Genomic DNA, 14,940 nt, shown 5'->3' on the forward strand with positions numbered 1-14,940 from the left:
ATATAGACCAATAAAGGAATATACTTGTAATACAGTGGGTATTATTTATGCTCTTAAATGCCCATGTCATTTATTTTATATTGGTGAAAGTAAGAGGTCCTTTAAGATCAGACTACAAGAGCATAATCGTGATATATGAAATAAAAATTAGAAAGCCCTGTAGCTACCCATTTTTATGAAGTACATGGAGGGTCATGTGAAGGTCTAAAAGGTACTATTTTGGAACAAGTTTCAGCTATAAACACTATGTGTTTAAAAATAAATTACTGTCAAAAGAAGCAGTTTTATTTTAAAGTATGACACTTTGTTTCCTGGTGGATTAAATCAGAAGTGTAATTGGTAGTTTCTTTTGTAAACTGTTGATGAAATTGGCTAATTGTTTTATTGGTGAATTTTAATGTGATTGATGCATCTTTATAAGAGATATTTTTCTCTGTTTGTATTATCTCCTAGAAGGCTGTTAAGCCGAGGTGCTAGAAGTTTTGGTGTGTTTTAATAAAAGGAAAAATCTACTGGCTTTGTCGTTTGGATTTATTCTGTTTTGATAGTGTGGTTTGGGTAATTTTACTTTGATAGTCTGTGCTTCAGCTGAGGGGCTGTCCTGCCTTATATAAGTGGTGCATTTTGTTTTTGTTCTGCTAAATACTTAAGCTTTGGCCAGCTAAGATCTGCCTGCAATCAACTGGACATATAAGTGAATTTAAGTACACTTTTATCTGCACTTTTTTCATATAGTACTGCATTTTGTGGTTTTGTTTCTTACCGAATATTAATCAAAATGAAAATTGTGGCACTCTGTCTCTACAAAGACCTTGTGTTTCTACAGAGATCTTGTTAGAAGTGTAGCTATTGGTAGCAGTGAAGGGTAGTTTCACTTAGATAGTCTGTGCTTCAGCTGAGGGGCTGTCCTGCCTTATATAAGTGGTACATTTTGTTTTTGTCCTGCTAAATACTTGAACTTTGGCCAGCTAAGATCTGCCTGCAATCAACTGGACGTATAAGTGAATTTAAGTACACTTTTATCTGCACTTTTTTCATATAGTACTGCATTTTGTGTTTTTGTTTCTTACCGAATATTAACTGAACTGAAAATAGTGGCCCTCTGTCTCTACAGAGAGCTTGTGTTTCTACAGAGATCTTGTTAGAAGTGTAGCCATTGATAGCAGTGGGGGTAGGTTCACTTTGATAGTCTGTGCTTCAACTGAGGGGCTGTCATGCCTTATATAAGTGGTACATTTTGTTTTTGTCCTGCTAAATACTTGAGCTTTGGTCGGCTAAGATCTCAATGCAATCAAATGGACGTATAGGTGAATTTAAGTACACATTTATTTGCACTTTTTTCATATAGTACTGAAGTTTTGTTTTTTTGTTTCCTACTGAATATTAATCGAACTGAAAATTGTGGCTCTCTTTCTCTATAGAGAGCTTGTGTTTCTACAGAGATCCTGTTAGAAGTGTAGCAATTGATAGCAGTGGGGGTAGTTTCACTTTGATAGTCTGTGCTTCAGCTGAGGGGCTGTCCTGCCTTATATAAGTGGTACATTTTGTATTTGTTCTGCTAAATACTTGAGCTTTGGTCAGCTAAGATCTCCCTTCAATCAAATGGATGTTTAAGTGATTTTAAGTTCACTTTTATCTGCACTTTTTCATATAATACTGCATTTTTGTGTTTTTGTTTCTTACTGAATATTAATTGAACTGAAAATTGTGACTCTCTGTCTCTACAGAGAGCTTGTGTTTCTACAGAGATCTTGTTAGAAGTGTAGCCATTGGTAGCAGTGGGGGGTAGTTTCACTTTAATAGTCTGTGCTTCAGCTGAGGGGCTGTCCTGCCTTATATAAGTGGTACATTTTGTTTTTGTTATGATAAATACTTGAGCTTTGGCTGGCTAAGATCTGCCTGCAATCAACTGGACGTATAAGTGAATTTAAGTACACTTTTATCTGCACTTTTTTCATATAGTACTGCATTTTGTGTTTTTGTTTCTTACTGAAAATTAATCAAACTGATAATTGTGGATCTCTGTCTCTACAGAGACCTTGTGTTTCTACAGAGATCTTGTTATAAGTGTAGCCATTGGTAGCAGTGGGGGGTAGTTTCACTTTAATAGTCTGTGCTTCAGCTGAGGGGCTGTCCTGCCTTATATAAGTGGTACATTTTGTTTTTGTTCTGCTAAATACTTGAGCTTTGGCCAGCTAAGATCTGCCTGCAATCAACTGGACATATAAGTGAATTAAAGTACACTGTTATCTGCACTTTTTTCATATAGTACTGCATTTTGTGTTTTTCTTTCTTACTGAATAGTAATAGAATTGAAAACTGTGGCTCTCTGTCTCTACAGAGAGGTTGTGCTTCTACAGAGATCTTGTTAGAAGTGTAGCCATTGATAGCAGTGGGCGTAGTTTCACTTTGATAGTCTGTGCTTCAGCTGAAGGGCTTTACTGCCTTATATAAGTGGTACATTTTGTTTTTGTTCTGCTAAATACTTGAGCTTTGGCCGGCTAAGATCTGCTTGCAATCAACTGGACATATAAGTGAATTTAAGTACACTTTTATCTGCACTTTCTTCATATAGTACTGCAGTTTTGTTTTTTTGTTTCCTACTGAATATTAATCGAACTGAAAATTGTGCCTCTCTGTCTCTACATAGAGATGGGTTTCTACAGCGATCTTGTTAGAAGTGTTGCCATTAATAGCAGTGGGGGGTAGTTTCACTTTGATAGTCTGTGCTTCAGCTGAGGGGCTGTCCTGCCTTATATAAGTGGTATATTTAGTTTTTTGTTCTGCTAAATACTTGAGCTTTGGCCAGCTAAGATCTGCCTGCAATCAACTGGACGTATAAGTGAATTTAAGCACACTTTTTTCTGCACTTTTTTCATATAGTACTGCATTTTGTGTTTTGTTTCTTACTGAATAGTAATCGAACTGAAAACTGTGGCTCTCTGTCTCTACAGAGAGCTTGTGTTTCTTCAGAGATCTTGTTAGAAGTGTAGCCATTGGTAGCAGTGGGGGGTAGTTTCACTTTGATAGTCTGTGCTTCAGCTGAGGGGCTGTCCTGCCTTATATAAGTGGTGCATTTTGTTTTTGTTCTGCTAAATACTTGAGCTTTGGCCAGCTAAGGTCTGCCTGCAATCAACAGGAGATATAAGTGAATTTAAGTATACCTTTATCTGCACTTTTTTCATATAGTACTGCATTTTGTGTTTTTGTTTCTTACTGAATATTAATTGAAATGAAAATTGTGGCGCACTGTCTCTACAAAGACCTTGTGTTTCTACAGAGATCTTGTTAGAAGTGTAGCCATTGATAGCAGTGAGGGGTTGTTTCACTTTGATAGTCTGTGCTTCAGCTGAGGGGCTGTCCTGCCTTATATATGTGGTACATTTTGTTTTTGTCCTGCTAAATACTTGAACTTTGGCCAGCTAAGATCTGCCTGCAATCAACTGGACATATAAGTGAATTTAAGTACACTTTTTTCTGCACTTTTTTCATATACTACTGCATTTTGTGTTTTTGTTTCTTACTGAATATTAATCAAACTGACAATTGTGGATCTCTGTCTTTACATAGAGTTTGTGTTTCTACAGAGATCTTGTTAGAAGTGTAGCCATTGCTAGCAGTGGGGGTAGTTTCACTTTGATAGTCTGTGCTTCAGCTGAGGGGGTGTCTTGCCTTATATAAGTGATACATTTAGTTTTTGTTCTGCTAAATACTTGAGCTTTGGCCAGCTAAGATCTGCCTGCAATCAACCTGTACATATAAGTGAATTTAAGTACACTTTTATCTGCACTTTTTTCATATAGTACTGCATTTTGTGTTTTTATTTCTTACCAAAAATTAACTGAACTGAAAATGGTGGCCCTCTGTCTCTACAGAGAGCTTGTGTTTCTACAGAGATCTTGTTAGAATTGTAGCCACTGATAGCAGTGGGGGGTAGTTTCACTTTGATAATCTGTGCTTCAGCTGAGGGGCTGTCTTGCCTTATATAAGTGGTACATTTAGTTTTTGTTCTGCTAAATACTTGAGTTTTGGTCAGCTAAGTTCTCAATGCAATCAAATGGACATATAGGTGAATTTAAGTACACTTTTATTTGCACTTTTTTCATATAGTACTGCAGTTTTGTTTTTTAGTTTCCTATTGAATATTAATAAAACTGAAAATTGTGGCTCTCTGACTCTACAGAGAGCTTGTGTTTCTACAGAGATCTTGTTATAAGTGTAGCCATTGATAGCAGTGGGGGTAGTTTCACTTTGATAGTCTGTGCTTCAGCTGAGGGACTGTCCTGCCTTATATAAGTGGTACATTTTGTTTTTGTTCTGCTAAATACTTGAGCTTTGTCCAGCTGAGATCTGCCTGCAATCAACTGAATGTATAAGTGAATTTAAGTGCCCTTTTATCTGCACTTTTTTCATATAGTACTGCATTTTGTGTTTTTGTTTCTTACTGAATATTAATCGAACTGAAAATTGTGGCTCTCTGTCTCTACAGAGAGCTTGTGTTTCTACAGAGATCTTGTTAGAAGTGTTGCCACTGATAGCAATGGGGGTAGTTTCACTTTGATAGTCTGTGCTTCAGCTGAGGGGCTGTCCTGCCTTATATAAGTGGTGCATTTTTTTTGTTATGCTAAATACTTGAGCTTTGGCTGGCTAAGTTCTGCCTGCAATCAACTGGACATATAAGTGAATTTAAGTGCACTTTTATCTGCACTTTTTTCATATAGTACTGCATTTTGTGTTTTTGTTTCTTACTGAAAATTAATCAAACTGAAAATTGTGGATCTCTGTCTCTACATAGAGCATGTGTTTCTACAGAGATCTTGTTAGAAGTGTAGCCATTGGTAGCAGTGGGGGGTAGTTTCACTTTAATAGTCTGTGCTTCAGCTGAGGGGCTGTCCTGCCTTATATAAGTGGTACATTTTGTTTTTGTTCTGCTAAATACTTGAGCTTTGGCTGGCTAAGATCTACCTGCAATCAACTGGACGTATAAGTGAATTTAAGTACACTTTTATCTGCACTTTTTTCATATAGTACTGCATTTTGTGTTTTTGTTTCTTACTGAATATCAATCAAACTGATAATTGTGGATCTCTGTCTCTACAGAGGCCTTGTGTTTCTACAGAGATCTTGTTATAAGTGTAGCCATTGGTAGCAGTGGGGGGTAGTTTCTCTTTAATAGTCTGTGCTTCAGCTGAGGGGCTGTCCTGCCTTATATAAGTGGTACATTTTGTTTTTGTTCTGCTAAATACTTGAGCTTTGGCCAGCTAAGATCTGCCTGCAATCAACTGGACATATAAGTGAATTTAAGTACACTGTTATCTGCACTTTTTTCATATAGTACTGCATTTTGTGATTTTCTTTCTTACTGAATAGTAATCAAATTGAAAACTGTGGCTCTCTGTCTCTACAGAGAGGTTGTGCTTCTACAGAGATCTTGTTAGAAGTGGAGCCATTGATAGCAGTGGGCATAGATTCACTTTGATAGTCTGTGCTTCAGCTGAGGGGCTGTACTGCCTTATATAAGTGGTACATTTTGTTTTTGTTCTGCTAAATACTTGAGCTTTGGCCGGCTAAGATCTGCTTGCAATCAACTGGACATATAACTGAATTTAAGTACACTTTTATCTGCACTTTCTTCATATAGTACTGCAGTTTTGTTTTTTTGTTTCCTACTGAATATTAATCGAACTGAAAATTGTGCCTCTCTGTGTCTACATAGAGATTGGTTTCTACAGTGATCTTGTTAGAAGTGTTGCCATTAATAGCAGTGGGGGGTAGTTTCACTTTGATAGTCTGTGCTTCAGCTGAGGGGCTGTCCTGCCTTATATAAGTGGTATATTTAGTTTTTGTTCTGCTAAATACTTGAGCTTTGGCCAGCTAAGATCTGCCTGCAATCAACTGGACGTATAAGTGAATTTAAGCACACTTTTTTCTGCACTTTTTTCATATAGTACTGCATTTTGTGTTTTGTTTCTTACTGAATAGTAATCGAACTGAAAACTGTGGCTCTCTGTCTCTACAGAGAGCTTGTGTTTCTTCAGAGATCTTGTTAGAAGTGTAGCCATTGGTAGCAGTGGGGGGTAGTTTCACTTTGATAGTCTGTGCTTCAGCTGAGGGGCTGTCCTGCCTTATATAAGTGGTGCATTTTGTTTTTGTTCTGCTAAATACTTGAGCTTTGGCCAGCTAAGGTCTGCCTGCAATCAACAGGAGATATAAGTGAATTTAAGTACACCTTTATCTTCACTTGTTTCATATCATACTGCATTTTGTGTTTTTGTTTCTTACTGAATATTAATTGAAATGAAAATTGTGGTGCACTGTCTCTGCAAAGACCTTGTGTTTCTACAGAGATCTTGTTAGAAGTGTAGCCATTGATAGCAGTGTAGGGGTTGTTTCACTTTGATAGTCTGTGCTTCAGCTGAAGGGCTGTCCTGCCTTTCTATATGTGGTACATTTTGTTTTTGTCCTACTAAATACTTGAACTTTGGCCAGCTAAGATCTGCCTGCAATCAACTGGACGTATAAGTGAATTTAAGTACACTTTTTTCTGCACTTTTTTCATATATTACTGCATTTTGTGTTTTTGTTTCTTACTGAATATTAATCAAACTGAAAATTGTGGATCTCTGTCTTTACATAGAGCTTGTGTTTCTACAGAGATCTTGTTAGAAGTGTAGCCATTGCTAGCAGTGGGGGTAGTTTCACTTTGATAGTCTGTGCTTCAGCTGAGGGGCTGTCTTGCCTTATATAAGTGATACATTTAGTTTTTGTTCTGCTAAATACTTGAGCTTTGGCCAGCTAAGATCTGCCTGCAATCAACCTGTACATATAAGTGAATTTAAGTACACTTTTATCTGCACTTTTTTCATATAGTACTGCATTTTGTGTTTTTATTTCTTACCGAAAATTAACTGAACTGAAAATGGTGGCCCTCTGTCTCTACAGAGAGCTTGTGTTTCTACAGAGATCTTGTTAGAATTGTAGCCACTGATAGCAGTGGGGGGTAGTTTCACTTTGATAGTCTGTGCTTCAGCTGAGGGGCTGTCTTGCCTTATATAAGTGGTACATTTAGTTTTTGTTCTGCTAAACAGTTGAGCTTTGGCCAGCTAAGATCTGCCTGCAATCAAGTGGACGTATAAGTGAATTTAAGTACACTTTTATCTGCACTTTTTTCATATACTACTGCATTTTGTGTTTTTGTTTCTTATTGAATAGTAATTGAATTGAAAACTGTGGCTCTCTGTCTCTACAGAGAGCTTGTCTAGAGAGATTGTGTTAGTGTAGCCATTGATGATAGCAGTGGGGTAGTTTTTGATAGTCTGTGCTTGCTTCAGCTGAGGGCTGTCCTGCCTTTATAAGTGGTACATTTTTTGTTTTAGTGCTAAAATAAATACTTGAGCTTTTGAGACTATCTCAAAAAATCAAATGAATGCAATGGAAGTGAATTTAAGTACACTTTATTTGCACTTTTATAGTACTGTTTTGCTTTTGTTTTTTAGTTTCCTGTTGAATATTAATAAAACTGAAAATTGTGGCTCTCTGACTCTACAGAGAGCTTGTGTTTCTACAGAGATCTTGTTATAAGTGTAGCCATTGATAGCAGTGGGGGGTAGTTTCACTTTGATAGTCTGTGCTTCAGCTGAGGGGCTGTCCTGCCTTATATAAGTGGTGCATTTTTTTTTTTTGTTATGCTAAATACTTGAGCTTTGGCCGGCTAAGTTCTGCCTGCAATCAACTGGACATATAAGTGAATTTAAGTGCGCTTTTATCTGCACTTTTTTCATATAGTACTGCATTTTGTGTTTTTGTTTCTTACTGAATATTAATCGAGCTGAAAATTGTGGCTCTCTTTCTCTACAGAGAGCTTGTGTTTCTACAGAGATCTTGTTAGAAGTGTAGCCATTGATAGCAGTGGGGGTAGTTTCACTTTGATAGTCGTGCTTCAGCTGAGGGGCTGTCCTGCCTTATATAAGTGGTACATTTTGTATTTGTTCTCTAAATACTTGAGCTTTGGTCAGCTAAGATCTCCCTCCAATCAAATGGATGTATAAGTGATTTTAAGTACACTTTTTTCTGCACTTTCTTCATATAGTACTTCATTTTGTGTTTTTGTTTCTTACTGAAAATTAATCAAACTGAAAATTGTGGATCTCTGTCTCTACAGAGAGCTTGTGTTTCTACAAAGATCTTGTTAGAAGTGTAGCCATTGATAGTAGTGGGGGGTAGTTTCACTTTGATAGTCTGTGCTTCAGCTGAGGGGCTGTCCTGCCTTATATAAGTGGTTGTTTTTGTTCTGTTAAATCAACTGGACATATAATTGAATTTAAGTACACTTTTATCTGCACCTTTTCATATAATACTGCATTTTGTGTTTTTGCTTCTTACTGAATATTAATCGAACTGAAAATTGTGGCTCTCTGTCTCTACAGTTAGTTCCAACCCCCTCACCCCATTCTTGTTTTGGTGTTAATCTTGGAGGCTTTGAAATTGCACTCCCCTCTTGTAAATTTCTATTTGGATACTCCTTCTGGGCCCATCTCATTTGTTCAGTCAACTGTGTGCAGTGACGTCATATTCTGATTTCCAGCATTCCTACTGTATACAAAGACATCATTTGGGAAGAAAAAAAATGTCTTAAGTTTGTCTCCTGCCTTTCCTGTAAGTACTCTAGTCCACATACAAATTTGCTGTATCCAGGACTATTTGTAAGCTTCTGAGCCCCCAAACCTTTTTGTGTTGGAGAGAGGCCTTCTAGCTTAATTTTGTTTCTTAAAATTAGCCAGTTTTTTTTTTTAGTTTCAGCACTCAAATCTGTTTTTTTTAGCTCAGCACTTGTTCAGTACTTGTTGTAAGCACTAAATAAGCTACAAATTACTACAGCATTCAACTTTCCTCACTTGTCTAGAGGAAAGCAGTTTTTAGAACTTAATAAATAAGTACCTATCCAGGCATGTCTAAGGGTCAGCTCCCTGTGTTTTCTCCTGTCTACCTGATGAATCTGGGCATCTTGTGGCAATGCAGCAATTGCCTCATGTACACAGAGAACCCTCTCCTCCTACCACCCAACACTACAACCTGTGAGTGATGCACTTACATAGCCAAACTTGAAGAAAAGCTCTCTAGACCCAAGACTGGAATAGACAGTCAAGAGGAGAATGTTAACACTTGTACCACACCACACACATCACATAGTCCCTCAAAATCTACACCACCGAAACACACACATAGAAAAGCAAAATACACACCTAGATTTGTGTAGGCTCTCAGTAAAAACCTGCCCAAGCAACAAGGACCACCAAAGCAGAAATGTAAGCAAACCCCACCCCCAACACAACCCAAATGACACATAGCCCACAATCTCAGTGTGCCACTCAACCACAGCCCATAATGCATAACGACGTACCCAACACTCTAGTCATAGGTGACTCTATAGTCAGGAACACTGATGTTCCACTCACCAGGCTAAACAAGGAAAAAGTCACTGTCAGCTGCCTGTCAGGTGCCAGGATCCGCCACATAATGCACACACTCAGGTCACTCCACAACAAGTACAAATATGACTCTGTCATTGTCCATGTTGGTGTGAATGACCTGAGACGTACCTCCTTGGACTACATGAAAAGAGACATGGAGGAGCTCTCTGATCTTGTAGTCCAGGCAGGTATGATCCTAGCCCTCAGTAGCATCCTGCCATCACCCAGAATGATACCACAGTACAAGGGCAAAGTGATTGACTTCAACAATTGGCTAAGCTTCTGGTGTCATTCTAAGGAGATCCAGTATTTGTCTGCCTGAGATGACATGATCGACAGACCACAATGCTTTGCCAGAGATGGCCTGCACCTGTCGCCCTTGGGATTCTGGATACTGGCTAAGGCTCTTGCCACCCCTATAGTGCCTTTTTTAGGCAAGGTTCAAATGACAAATTCATCACCGTAACAGGTACAAGCAAGCAAAATCTGAGGATAATGCTACCCAATGCTAGAAGTCTAAACCTCAAAATGCTCTCACTCGAGGCACTCCTTAAAATGGAGAACATCAACATCTGTGCAGTGACAGAGACCTGGTTCAAAGCTCCATAGAGCACTCCTGCATTACCAGGCTATAATTCATACCACACCTTTCGGCCACCTAACCCGGACCAAAGCACTAAAGGTGGAGGCGTGTCCATATTCATTAAGGATATCCACACCTCCAGGCTAGTTGCACAGCATAATGCATCCAAGATTATCCAAGTGCAACTAACTCTGGGCAAGACCGCAATCCAAACTTGCTACAGATCCCCCAGCATTCCCACTCCTCATTTCTTGATACACTGGAAAATATTAGGGTACAACCCAACACCCTAATAATGGGTGATTTCAACTACCCCACCATTAACTGGGAAAACTACTCATGTACCAACTCTTTTGCGCAACATTTTCTGGAATTCATAAATTCCAATGCCTTGGATCAACTTATCCACACCCCCACCAGGGGCAGCAATATTCTAGACCTGGTCATTACCAACATGGGCAACCGGTGTTCCACACCAGAGGTCAATTCCTCATTGATCAGATCTGATCACAAGCTAATCACCCTAGACATCCACATCCCGCCCCCACCATCCATTAGGGAAACCACCGTAAAAAAATTCTCCAAAGCCAACTTCATGCTTCTTAAGACAGAAGTTGCAAACTTCATGACACCCATCCAGATGGACAACAGAGGTATGACTGCTGAAGCCTACCCAAATGCACTTCATAAGCACTTATACGAGTGCATGGATTGTGCTATCCCTAACAGAACCAAGATGCTATCCACCAAAAAAAGGAAGCCAATCTTGTGGTCCCCTTCCATAAACAAACTCTACAACAGAAGAAAGCAACTGCTGCAAAAAAAGAGTAAAATCCCATGACTGGAGGAACTCCATGGTCAGCCTCAGTAAGAAGCTGAGAATCCTTATAAAATCCTCCAAAGCTAGTTACAAAAACAAAATTGCCACTGTTGTTAAAGACAAACACAAAGCATTCTATAGCTATGTCAAGAATCTCAATGGCAACACTCAGATCTGCTCTGAGTTACAGCACAGTGGCACTAAATATACAGAACTAACTGATATTGCCAACTGCTAACTTCACCCCCCTTACTCCCTAAAAAGCCCATCTATATACAAGAAGAATGCAAAGGTCCTGTAATCATGGCTGCACAGATAAAAACCACACTCTCCAAAGCCAAGAACACAGCATCCATGGGACCTGACAACATCCCAGGCTGCGTTCTACATGAATTACAGAATGAACTGGCACCCCACCTAAGTACCATGTTCAATCATAGCCTAACCTCAAGCTTTGTGCCCACTGAATGGTGCACAGCGACGGTTATCCCACTCCACAAAGGGGGACCCACCATGGACCCAGGGAACTACTGCCCCATTAGCCTGATGAGCTTGGTCTGCAAGACTATGGAATGTATCATCATGGAACTCATAAGCAAAAACATTGGTAATCTCCAAACTCCAGACCCTACCCAGTTCAGGTTTGTAAAAGGCAGATTATGTTTTCTAAACTTGATAGACTTCTTTGAATCAGTCACCAAAGCCGTAAAAGAGGGTAAGGTGGTTCACACCGCCTATCTAGATCTCTCCAATACTTTCAACACCATCCCCCACTCTGGAATTATAGATAAACTCACTAAACTAGGTATAAATCCCTATGTCATAAGATGGGTTGCAACTGGCTCACTGACAGAACCCAAACTGTGAAAGTAGCAGACTCCAAATCCGACTTCAGACCAGTGACAAGTGGAGCATCTCAGGGTTCAGTCCTGGGTCCTCTCCTGTTTGGTATCTACTTCTCTGAAGTACAGGCTAACACAGAAGGTCTTTGGCTAATGAAGTTCACAGATGACTGCAAACTAGGAGCCATAATCAAAACTCCTAACGATGTGGACATCCTACAAAAGGGCCTCACTGAGACAGATGCCTGGTATCAAAGACATGGCCTCAAGCTCAATGCCAAAAAGTGCATTGTCATCCCTTTTGGTAAAAACTCTGTACCCATGAACTACCCACATAGGCGGTAGTCTACTTAACACTGAAAGTGTGATGAGACCTTGGGACACAGGTGGTCAGTAGTCTCTCCTTTGATAATCACATTGCCACAGTAGTCAGGAAATCCTTCTACATGGCACACCTCATCACAAAAGGTTTCTCATCCAGGAAAAAAGAGGTAATTGTGCCCCTCTACTCATCACTCATTAGACCCATTATAGAGTACAATGCCCATTTTGGTATGTACCTCACAAGACATCTACAACTGGAAAGGCCGCAGAAATACCTCACAAAGAGGATTACTGGCCTCAAACAGATGCCCTATGCAGACCGTCTCAAAAAGCTCCAGCTTTACTCCGTCGCATATCGCCTACTCAGAGGTGATCTCTTCCTAACATGCAAAGCTATGTCAAACCCAGAGCTGTTGGACATGCTCCACTTAGAGAAATCCCAATCCCTCTGAGCTACATGCTCTTAGGGACCTAAGCCTTGTCACCACAATAAATAGAACATGCTGGAGGGACAGATTCCTGTCCCAGAGACTTCCCATGCTCTGGAACAAACTACCTACCTATATCGAACAAAGCTCCTCATTAGCACACTTCAAGAAGAATCTTGATGATTGGATGGGAAATAGGAAATTCACCCCGGGGATCACCTCTGTGGCTCTGCTCAACAGGGGCATAGGAAAATAATTTTCTTGGGTGGCGAAAACCAGGGTACCTTTTTGGCTAGGCTTATATAGATCCTAGGGCCAATAGCCTAGTACCTACCAATGAACTAGAATAACAGGATTTGTGTTAGTGTGCAGTTTCTGAAGGATATGAAATCTGAAACTCAAATATATGTCATTATTTAGTGACTTCCGTATTCAGTGAAATTCACAAATGAGGAACATACCAAAAATATGAGTAAAAAATTTGGACATTCTATGAAAATCTGGACAGTTGAGAGGTATGTTCATTGCACATGCCCAGTAAATATCCTAGAAGGCTACACAGTGAGTCAAGCACCATGACTGAAGTAATCCAGCAAATGACCACTTCTCCTAGGAGAAGGAGCACATCACGTGTGTGTTCCCCAAGTCCACTGGGGAACTGGTGCACATTGTGTGCCTCTTGACATGTGCCCACTCCCCACCCCCCCCCCCATGAGAGAGGCAAGTAGACAAAGCCCCATCACTGCATTCCCATCCCTGTAAGCTCCAGCAGGTGTCTGCCAACTTTTCTTTTAATAACAATACAATGATGCAACACTGCATGGTTCTTTTTCATTGTGTATTACAGAATGCAGTCAATGACAGGCCCTTTATATCCTTCTAAGAATGAAACTGCTACTAATTCCTTTACTACTAAGTATGAAGGTGGGTGAGAAAATAATGCACATTACAAAGGAGTACTTAAGTTTTTCATATGTTGTTCTTCTTTCGGCTTTTCCCAGTTAGAGGTTGCCACAGCGGAACTCTGGTCCGCTAATGATTGGTAGTAGATTTTTTTTTTTATGGTGCAGAGGTGCCAGCTTGATGCCCAAACTTCAATGAAGGCACGCCCATTCACGCATGTCTTTCAAATGCCACTCGACTGCAGGGAGGACAAACAGACTCCACACAGAAGGCGCTCCAGCCAAGAATTAAACAGGAGAACCTCTTGCTGTGAGGTGACAACGCTACCACTGCACCACCGCAGCTAAGTTTTTCATATGTAAACTTATTTTTCTTTTCATTTAATTTGCAAATTATTTCACCTTACTAAAAACAGTGTGTGGGTGTGTGTGTGTGTGTGTGTGTGTGTGTGTGTGTGTGTGTGTGTGTGTGTGTGTGCACGCGTGCCTGCACACATGTGCGAGTGAAGGCCTATTTGTGCAAAGTGCATGGATGTTCATGTGTATAGGTGCGTGTGTATGTGTGTGTCTGCGTGATTGCCCTACAGCAAGTAAATATGAGGACATGAGTGTGCGTGTATGTATGTGTTTTTGTTTGTATGTATGTGTGCGTGTGACTGTATGCAGGTGTTAGGAGGTTCCTGTGTAACCACAATGTGTGGGCTGGTAGGGAGAACACTACAGCGGTCAGGTCTGATGCCATGCTGTTCATTTCAGAGACAAAGTAATTATCTGCTAGTAAGATGCACCTCTATGCATGTTGACATTGTCTCTGAATCAGAGATTCTTGCCATCACACTAATTGGCCAAATCACATTAGCCAAATAGCGCTGGGGGTGAGAATCTCTCTGAATTACTGAGCTAATGTGAAAAGGATACGGTACTAACCCAAGCATAGTCACATAGGCATTCAGTACTTGTGTAATATTTTCTTAAGGTTTTTGATGCAAATTATGAGACCACCGTTTTACCAATTTATTATCTAACCTCACAGCCACATTGTCATTTTAGAAGGGAAACAAAGTTAATAACATTTTATCACCCAGAACTCAAAGAAACAAGATTAAACAGCAGTAGCACATTTAGAAAAGCCATCTGTTCAATAAAAAGAGAATACCACTGATTCCCTTACTTTCTTTTTCTTAATTTTCCTTTTAAATTCCCTAAAGCTAATAAGAAAGAACTAATTTGACAGTAAATGAAATTTAAGAAAATACTCTTCAGGGTGCTGGTATTCAAACTCCATTAACAGGTTTAAATTAATTCTGCTTAAGGCATTTTACAGTACTAGCAGTTGCTTTTATTACTCAAGGGAAATATTTCACTCTACTGTCAGTCAATCAGTCCTTAAATACTTAAGGTTTACTAATTATGCTGCATATATTATTTTTTTAGTTGAAAGTCATGTTTCTCAAGGCTGTAATGATTTTGTTTTCAAGCCTGCTTTAATTGTTGAACTATTTTTTCACAGAAATGAATGTAAACCAAAGTATTCTCTAAAGGATATAACAGAAACCTCATGTCTTGTTTCC

The sequence above is a fragment of the Protopterus annectens genome, chromosome 14.part0, assembly GCF_019279795.1.
Source record: "Protopterus annectens isolate FY-2018-M chromosome 14.part0, PAN1.0, whole genome shotgun sequence".
Lineage (NCBI taxonomy): Eukaryota > Metazoa > Chordata > Ceratodontiformes > Protopteridae > Protopterus > Protopterus annectens.